This window comes from Triticum dicoccoides, chromosome 1B (assembly GCF_002162155.2).
Source record: "Triticum dicoccoides isolate Atlit2015 ecotype Zavitan chromosome 1B, WEW_v2.0, whole genome shotgun sequence".
Taxonomy (NCBI): domain Eukaryota; kingdom Viridiplantae; phylum Streptophyta; class Magnoliopsida; order Poales; family Poaceae; genus Triticum; species Triticum dicoccoides.
This window is the reverse complement of record NC_041381.1, coordinates 503358707-503368541: the sequence shown is the minus strand read 5'-3', so window position 1 is coordinate 503368541 and position 9835 is coordinate 503358707.

Here is a 9835-nt window from a genome sequence, read left to right as displayed (position 1 = left end):
TCTTTTTAAGCCCTTTATGTGATGTCGCCCAGACGTCCGACTGTGGCATTTCTTTTAGAGCCCTTTATGTGATGTCGCCTAGACGTCCGACTGTGGCATTTCTTTTAAAGCCCTTTATGTGATGTCGCCCAGACGTCCGACTGTGGCATTTCTTTTAAAGCCCTTTATGAGATGTCGCCCAGACGTCCGACTGTGGCATTTATTTTAAGCCCTTATGTGGTGTCGCTTAGACGCCCGACTGCGGCATGCATTTTATTTATTTACCTTTCGAGGCGTCGCTCCAGACACCCGATTGGTTTTTTAGCTTTTTCTTTTATTTATCAAGTTCTGCAAATCTTACCATTGTTATGAGTATCATCCTTTATTCATGACGCATTCATGCATTCATTGATTATATCTTTTGTCCGAACTATCTTGCGAGTACTTTCAAGTACTCACCTGGCTTGTTGATTTGGCCAGATGCTGATGAAGGCGATCTCTTGCTTGAAGAGTTTGATAGCGAGTCCGACGCCTAGAGGAGTCCCAGTCAGTCCCGTGTGATCCTGTCTTGATCATTGTATTATCCGCTTCCGCAACCCCAAATAAATTCATCGAGCCTCACCTCGACGCTCGATGTCCTGCCAGTAGAAGTCAAGTTATCCACCACCACTTTTCCCTCGAGCTAGTAGCATGCCACCCCACCCCTGTGTCATATCCGCCCATATGAAAAATATTGGCGAGTCTATAATAAATTGTTGAGCAACCTCAGCTCAACCCTGTAATATATTTGATGCTACTGGTTCTCTGCTTATCAAGCTTTTGTCTACCAGAAAGGATGACTTCTCCTATACTGGGATTTAAAGATTGGTTTTCTCAATAAATATTTTTATTGAAAAACCGGTCGTGACAGACTTGGTAACCAGAGCCAGGCTGACTGTAGGAAGCCACTAGGTGCGATTGCTAATTGGTTATTAGTAGGATAGAGTTATTCATGTTTTTACAAATGTAGTCATTTTCTGACATTCAGCATAAAATTTATGATCTGACCACTCAGAATTTTTGCCTACTTTTGTAGATGGCCGGCAACGACTGCGAGTCTCAGATGTTCGCCAACGTGCCTGAGGGGTTCGTCAAACTCCTCTCCTTCATCGTTCAGGTCGCGATGGGGCCATCTGTGCGCCCAGTCTTCACGCTTTATCCACACAAGATCAACGACAGTCTGACTATGCACCAGGCCGCGGTGCAATTCAGGGGAGGCCATGCTAAAGTACGTCGCCTCCGATTCGTGGGGAGAGCCATGCCTACAGAAAGGCATGCTATGCAGATGGCTGCCCGCGAGACGATAGCCCGTCTTCGGGATGTTCTTCCGGCAATGAAGACCCGTCGCTACCGCCAGCTTCCATGCCATGTGCCTTACACCTGTCACTACTCCTTCTCTTGCCCCAGAGGAGAGCGGGATGAAGCCTTTGAGATGCTTGTCGAGTACCTCCGAGCCCTGGAGGCAGCATTCGACTGCATGGTGGATGACCTCGTAGCTGCACGCATGGACTCAGTTCATGGCTGTGCTGCTAACAGGAGGGAACTCCTGCACACCGCTCCACCACTGACTTTTGTGTCATCCACAGCCTCTCACTCACCCATCATACTCGCCACTGCTCATCGTCTGCCTACCACAAAGGAATTTAACCAGGCTATTGCACCCACTCCCGTCCGCTCTGCACCACTTGTTGCACCCACTCCCATACGTGCTACCCCACCTATTCCACCCACTTGTATTCGTGTTATTCCGCGTAAGGCACCTGCTCCATCAGCTCAGCACAACATTTCTCGTCTGGGACCTATTAGCGAGGAGGAGGTTGATTCCCCAGCGTCTCTGCGTCTCACCCTCGGCAGGCCAAGGGAGATCCTCACCGTCTCCGACTAAGTACGCATAGACGCCATGCGATGTATCAACTTGTGTAATATGTTTTTATGTACATAGGTTGTGAGAAGTAGCCTGTTTGCGCATCATGTAGGATCTGGAGGAGTGCACTAGTTTAAATAACATGTCAGGATTATGTACGCATATCCTGAGTGATGTAATGTATAATTATGCTCGCGTGTAAGATATGCATTAGTCCTTCTCCGCGCGCAATCGTGTGTTTCCAAAAACTACCCTGGAGTTTAAAATTGTTCTTTGTGTGTGATTTTATTGACTTTTGTGACTCTCCTTCTTGTCTTACGAGTTCACAAAATATATCCCCAGAGTGAAAGATGTCTCGTCCTTGGACGCGCTCCATGCCAACCCAGCCAGAAGAAAATTATGGCACACCGCAGAACCAGAATTTCACTCAGGGTCAGACAAGTCAACAGGACAGTGAAACAGCTTTTACACAAGTTTGTTGTTTGTATGAACAGATTCAGCAGCAACACCAGGAAATTATGAACCAATTCATCAATATGGGAAGTAACCGTGGTCAGTATCAGCCGCAATCCAAATTATCTGAGTTACAAAAGACGCGTCCTCCAACATTTTCTCATACTGACAAGCCTCTTGAGGCCGAAGACTGGCTTCGAGACATGGAGAGAAAATTAATTATCGCACAGTGTTCCGACCGTGAAAAAGTACTGTATGCACCACATTATCTCACAGGTGCAGTTGCATCGTGGTGGGAAAACTTTCTGCACATGCACCCCAACGAAAATGAAATCACCTGGGAAAATTTCAAAGAAGGTTTTCGTGGGGCACATATTCCTAAGAGCGTCATGAAAATCAAGAAGAAGGAATTTGATGAACTCAAGCAAAGAGCCATGATAGTGTCAGAATACAACAGCCAATTCACACTGTTGTCTCGTTACGCCAATGAAGAACGCATGACCGAGAGCAAGAAGATGGAAAAATTCTTGGAAGGCCTGGCACCCACCCTTAAGTGCCAGCTAGTTGTGCACACCTTTCCAGATTTTAAAACACTGGTGGATAAGGCCATTACCCTGGAAAATGAACGACGTAGCCTGGAAGATATCCGCAAATGGAAAAGGGACCAGACAAATTTTTCTCGCAATCACAGAAGTAAGAAGGAATCCCCGGTGAATAATTCACGTCCAACCAAGAATTTCCATGCAAGAGACAAAGAGTTCACCTATCGCCCAGGCGTTACCTGTTATGCTTGTGGAGAAGAAGGGCACTATGCCAAGCAATGTCCCAAGCCAAGGAACTCAAACCCGAAGCTCAATAATGGTGGAAATAATTCAGCACCAAAGCGAAGCAATTTCAACCCCAACAACAACCACCGGAAACGTCACTTGAACCACGTGACCCGAGAGGAAGCACAGAACGCCCCAGATATCGTACTCGGTACGTACCCCGTCAACACAATACCTGCCATGGTGTTGTTTGATTCTGGAGCTTCTCACTCATTCGTTTCGAAAAGTTTTGCTTTGCAAAATAATTTTTCGATGCTTCCCTTGGAAAAAATCAATGATCGTCAAGTCCCCTGGGATTAAGCAAGTGACCCAGAGTTACTGTCAAGGTGTGGGTATTGAATTTGAAGGATTAAAATTTTACGCCAACCTTATTGTACTGGAAAGCAAAGGACTGGATGTCATCCTAGGAATGGATTGGTTGACCACCAACAAAGGTTTTATTGACTGCTTCAATCGTACCGTGATTCTCACCCACCATCAAGGGAAGAAAATAAAAGTTTTAGCCAAAGAGAGACAAATACCTCGGCAACCTAGATTAAACAAGGTGGACGTTTCTGAGCTGAACAAGGTTCCAGTGGTATGTGAATTTCCAGATGTATTTCCAGAAGAACTACCAGGCATGCCACTAGACCGAGAGATAGAATTCAGCATTGAGCTAGCACCCGGAACCACTCCTATTTACAAGAAACCTTATAGAATGGCACCATCCGAATTGGTAGAGTTGAAGAAGCAAATAAAAGAATTATTGGAGAAAGGATACATATGAGCCAGCTCCTCACCTTGGGGTTCTCCAATTTTATTTGCCAAGAAGAAGGATGGAACGATGAGGTTGTGTATTTACCATCGAGCTCTCAACATGGTCACAATCAAGAACAAATACCCAATCCCCCGAATAAATGATTTATTCGATCAACTCGCACAGGCCAAAGTCTTCTCAAAAATTGATTTGAGATCGGGATACCACCAGTTAAAAGTACGAATAGAAGATATTCCCAAGACCGCATTTACCTCCAGATATGTGCTGTATGAGTTCACCGTAATGCCATTTGGGCTAACCAACGCCCCCGCATATTTTGTTCACCTCATGAACAAAGTGTTTATGAAGTATATGGACAAGTTTGTTGTGGTGTTCATCGATGATATTCTGATATATTCCAAAACACCAGAAGAGCACGCCGAACATCTCAGGATTGTACTCGGAGAACTCAGGAAACATCAACTGTACGCCAACTTCAGCAAATGTGAATTTTGGCTAAGGCAAGTGGGTTTTCTGGGCCACGTGCTAACCCAAGAAGGTATTTCAGTAGATCTAGAAAAAGTCAAGGCCGTACTTGGCTGGAAACCGCCAGCGAACGTAACGGACATACGGAGTTTCTTGGGAATGGCAGGCTATTATCGGAGATTTATTGAAGGATTCTCCACTATAGCAAAGCCCATGACACAATTGCTCAAGAAAGGCAAGAAATTTGAATGGACAGAAGCATGTGAGAAAAGCTTCCAAGAGCTAAAAAGAAAATTAACAACGGCACCAGTACTAATTGTGCCAGATATACACAAGAACTTTGAGGTATATTGTGACGCATCTCGGAAAGGCCTCGGATGCGTATTGATGCAAGAAGGCAAGGTAGTCGCGTATGGCTCCACACAACTACGCAAGCATGAGGAAAATTATCCCACTCATGACTTGGAATTGGAAGCAGTCATCCATGCACTCAAGGAATGGAGACACTTCCTACTTGGGAATCGTTGCGAGATATACATAGACCATAAGACTCTTAAGTATATTTTCACACAGCCAGAGTTAAATTTACGGCAACGACGCTGGTTAGAGTTGGTGAAGGATTATGATGTTGGAATCCACTATCATCCCGGAAAAGCAAATGTTGTGGCAGATGCACTTAGTCGAAATCCCAGCACTGACAATGAAAATATCCCAAAGTTGAGGCCAGAATTTCAACAAGAATTTGCCTGACTCAATCTAATAATGATTACCGAAGGCAGTGTGTCGAATATAGAACTACAGCCTACCCTAATGGAAAGTATCAAGGAAGCCCAGCACGGGCACCCCAGCATTGAGGGCATAAAAAGAAAAGTGAGTTTGGGAAGAGCCTCAGAATTCAACATAGATGAGCAAGGAATATTGTGGTACGGAGAAAGGCTATGCGTACCAAATGTCAAGGACCTCAAACAGCAGACATTAACTGAAAGTAACACAGCTTCGTATTCAATACATCCTGGAGGGACAAAAATGTACAAAGACCTTCAGGAAAAATTTTGGTGGCACGGTATGAAGAGAGATATAGCCACGTTCATTGCATGCTGTGACTCTTGTCAACGTATCAAGGCCGAGCACCAGAAACCAGCCGGACTGTTACAACCAAATAAGATACCCGAGTGGGAATGGGACGAGATTGGAATGGACTTTATCGTTGGACTGCCTCGGTCACAACACGGAAACAATGCCATATGGGTCATAACCGACAGATTAACCAAGGTGGCACATTTTATTCCGGTAAAAACAACTTGCACCACTCAGAGACTAGCCAGACTTTATCTTGCCCGTATCGTCTGCCTACATGGAGTCCCTAAGACTATTATCTCCGATAGAGGCACACAGTTCGTCTCTGCATTCTGGGATCACCTACAACAGGCACTGGGAACCCAACTAGCATTCAGTACCGCATACCATCCCCAGACTGATGGACAAACGGAACGCGTAAACCAAATCTTAGAAGACATGCTAAGAGCTTGTGTCCTCACCTAGAGGAACAGTTGGGAAGAAAGTTTGCCATATGCAGAATTCGCATACAACAACAGCTATCAAGCCAGCTTGCAAATGGCACCCTTTGAAGCTCTATATGGGAGAAGATGTCGTACCCCGCTAAATTGGTCAGAGACAGGAGACAGCCATATCTTTGGCCCAGATATGCTCAAGGAGGCCGAGGAGAAAGTTAAGACAATTAGAGAACGACTCAAAACAGCTCAAAGTCGGCAAAAGAGTTATTACGACCGGAAGCATCGGGAAATCAGTTTTGAACCCGGAGAATTGGTATACCTGAGAGTTTCTCCTATGAAGGGTCTACAACGATTCAAGATTAAAGGGAAACTAGCACCAAGATTCATCGGACCATTTCATATAGTGGCCCGACAAGGCAAGGTAGCCTACCAGCTGGACCTGCCCGGAGACTTATCCGGTATCCACAACGTGTTTCACATCTCGCAGTTGAGAAAATAGATAAGCAACCGAGAGAAGCAAGTTTCACATGAGTATATTGACGTGCAACCAGACCTCACTTACCGGGAGCACCCGATAAAAATATTGGAAGAATCTGAGAGGAGGACCCGACAGAAAACCATTAAGTTTTTCAGAGTTCAATGGAGCAATCACATCGAGAATGAAGCAACTTGGGAGAGCGAGGATTTTCTTCGGACAGAGCACCCACACCTGTTAAAGGATCAGCTGAAATCTCAGGGACGAGATTTTTCCTAAGGGGGTAGGTGCTGTGACACTCCAAAATTTTTGTGATTTTTTTTCAGAAAGAACCCTTGCTTGGTTTGAAAGAAGGTCATTTAAACCCTTCCCAAAAACCATCTTCTAAGTTTGCCCTCTCAAAAATCCTTTTCTTGGATTTGGTTTCATTTAAAATGAAAAACCCTTTTAGTTTTGGGCTTTTATTTGGTTTTGATCCCTTCAAAAATTTCACCATGCTTCCTATGGTGAAATTTTCCCAAAACCTTTCCTCCCACTATAGTTCAACCCTAACATTCTGTCCAAACTAATAAAATCCATTTTTGGATTTTATTCCAACTATTTCTCCTCCCAAAATAATTCTGTCTTTTCTTTTGAACCTAGGAGGATTACAAAGCAAGTGCCCTAATGCTTTTGATTTTTGACCTCAACTCAACACCCCTGGATAGTCCTTTGAACCCTCAACCCAGAACCATCTTGATCCACTCTTCTCCTGTTCAAATATTTCAAATTGCACTCACTGCAAGTTTGGACCAGATCTGCCAAATTTGGTGAAATTCATATCTATACCTCTCCAAAAATTCCACAAATATTCAGGCAGCCTCTAGATGTAATGAGAGGCCCCTCCACCAAAAACCAGCTCAAGGAAAAATCCCTACATGCCTAGATCATTCTGTTGAACACCTTGCATGCACTGTTCTAGTCATATTCAGTTAAATTCAGACATTCAGTGTCGATCTTCGTCAGTGACTTCAGTCACGAGCTCACAGTGCGCTTGGCACGTAGCTCACGGCCAGGCTTGCTTGTCCGGAGCCTCACACGTGCGCTTGGCGCCTTCCTGGCATCGGTGGCACCCTGGCCCGCCTGCGCCGGTGTGTCTTGCGGCGGCCGTAGCGCCGTAGCGGCCGACAGGAAGCAGAACGGCGGCGCAACGCCGTTCGGCGCCACCCAAGCGTCCTGGTGGCTCCGCGTGGCTACCTCCTTGCCAGCGCATGCATGCAGCACCGTCGCCGTGGCGCGGCATGCGCAGAGCGCGCTCCCTGCCGCCGACGGGCCAGCGCCGCCCTGTTCCGTCGAGCTCCCCCTAAACCCCAAATCCCGACGCGGTTAGCACCAAAATGGAACCATGGAGCACCCACGACGACGTTCAGCCTCTGAAACCTCCCGTACCACCGCAGCGCCGCCGTAATCACCTCATCGGAGAACCCTGTTCTCGGCAACCGCCTCGGGGCGGCTATATATAGCACCCCGAGCCTGCTCTCACCCGCGGCACACCTCCTCTACCCCACTAGACCTCGCCCAGCCACTGGGAGAGCCCCGAGGGGCCCTTCTTCCCCGACTCCGGCCACCCCGTTCCACCTCGGCCTCCACTTCGATTCGCTCTGGTGAGGCCGTCTCCGACGCTCTAACTCCGTCAGCAACCCTCTCGAGCAACTAGGACACTAACCCCCACTCCTATTTGATCCCCGCAACTCCCTCCAGCGAGATCCATGACTGGCCGAACCACCGTCCGCCGGAGCTAGGGCCGCCGTCGACACAGTGCTCGCCGGCGACCAGCACCACCACCCACAGACGCGGAACGATGCACTGATCACGGAGGTAAACCCCGATCACCTTGCCTCGCCGTGGATCGCCGCCGGCGACCACCGCACCTCTCGAGCACCGTCGCGCTCTGTTTCTCTGTTTGAACTTTCAAACCCGACAGGTGGAGCCCGCCTGTCAGCCTCACAGCCGTTTCTTTTAAACGAAACGTTATCTGTACTTTTCCGCAGAACCCCCTGGAAGTTTTCTGTTTCATTACAGATGAGTCCTTGGGTTAAAACACTTATAACTTTTTATCAGAAGGGAATTTTTGAGTGATTCTTTTTCTGTTCTCTTTAGATTTTTGTCTAGTTTTTTATCATATTTATTTGAAAAATATTTGGAGCACTTTTCTGTACACTCACGGTATTTACGTTGCGTACGCATTTTTCTTATACCGTAGATACCGGAGGAGGTGACGGAGCTGCAAACTTCGCACAGTTAGACTCCGACTACTCCGAACCAGGCAAGCATGTTTGAACTCCTGATATGATGAGTGTGGTTGCATGTTTGCATTTTAGTATAGTCATGGCATGTTTGTGAACATCACTTTGCATGATATATCTCATGCACATAATCGGAAAGTAGGTTTCGGAAAGCATTATGTTGTTGGATACATATTTGCAAAGCCATGTGTTGGTATGAGGATGGGTAAGATGGTAGTGTTGTGACATGCCAGGCTTATGCCAGATTATTTGACTTCCGTGTCGTCATGACACAATTCACATTTCCCTTCATTCCATCCTATACTGTCACATGTTTTCCGAAGGGAATATGGCATAGTAAATTGCAAATTGTTTTCCTGGTACACACCAAGTGGAGAGGCCGGGATGAGGGTTCCATGGCCCTGGATTAAAGCCCGTCATCCGGTCAGGGGGCATGGGTGTTTCCGGTTGGGACCGAGAGGGGGGCACCCCTTAGAGCGCGCGTATAGAAATTTGATCCCATGTTATTCGAGGTTGTGGCCTCCTCGTCTCAAAGTTTTTCTTGAACGTTGGCCAGGGTGATTCCTGGCAACGTGAGGTGAAATGGGTGTGTACTAGTTAAACGTGTTTCTACTGAATTACCGTAAACGGAACTAGTCTTTCGTGACTATGGAAATCTGTTGGCTGTGTTCAGTTCTTCCAAACTCTGCAGAGTCTCAATCTTTCAATTATCTTGTACTTTGTTCGAGTACTATAATTATCTTATCTTGTCAGGTATCAGCCACAGTGACAAAACTATGGTGGGATTTATGTGTGATAAATCCGGTTAAAAGATTATTCTTGTGGATGGACTAATCTGTGATTTACTTTTGTTATAAGCCATGTCTGCGATGTCGCTCAGACGTCCGATGGTGGCGGACTGGTTATTTACTCTTATTATAGGCCCTGTCTGTGATGTCGCCCAGACGTCCGACTGTGGTATTCCTTTTAAAGCCCTGTCTGTGATGTCGCCCAGACGTCCGACTGTGGTATTTCTTTTAAAGCCCTGTCTGTGATGTCACCCAGACGTCCGACTGTGGTATTTCTATTTAAGCCCTTTAAGTGATGTCGCCCAGACGTCCAACTGTGGCATTTCTTTTAAAGCCCTGTCTGTGATGTCGCCCAGACGTCCGACTGTGGTATTTCTTTTAAAGCCCTG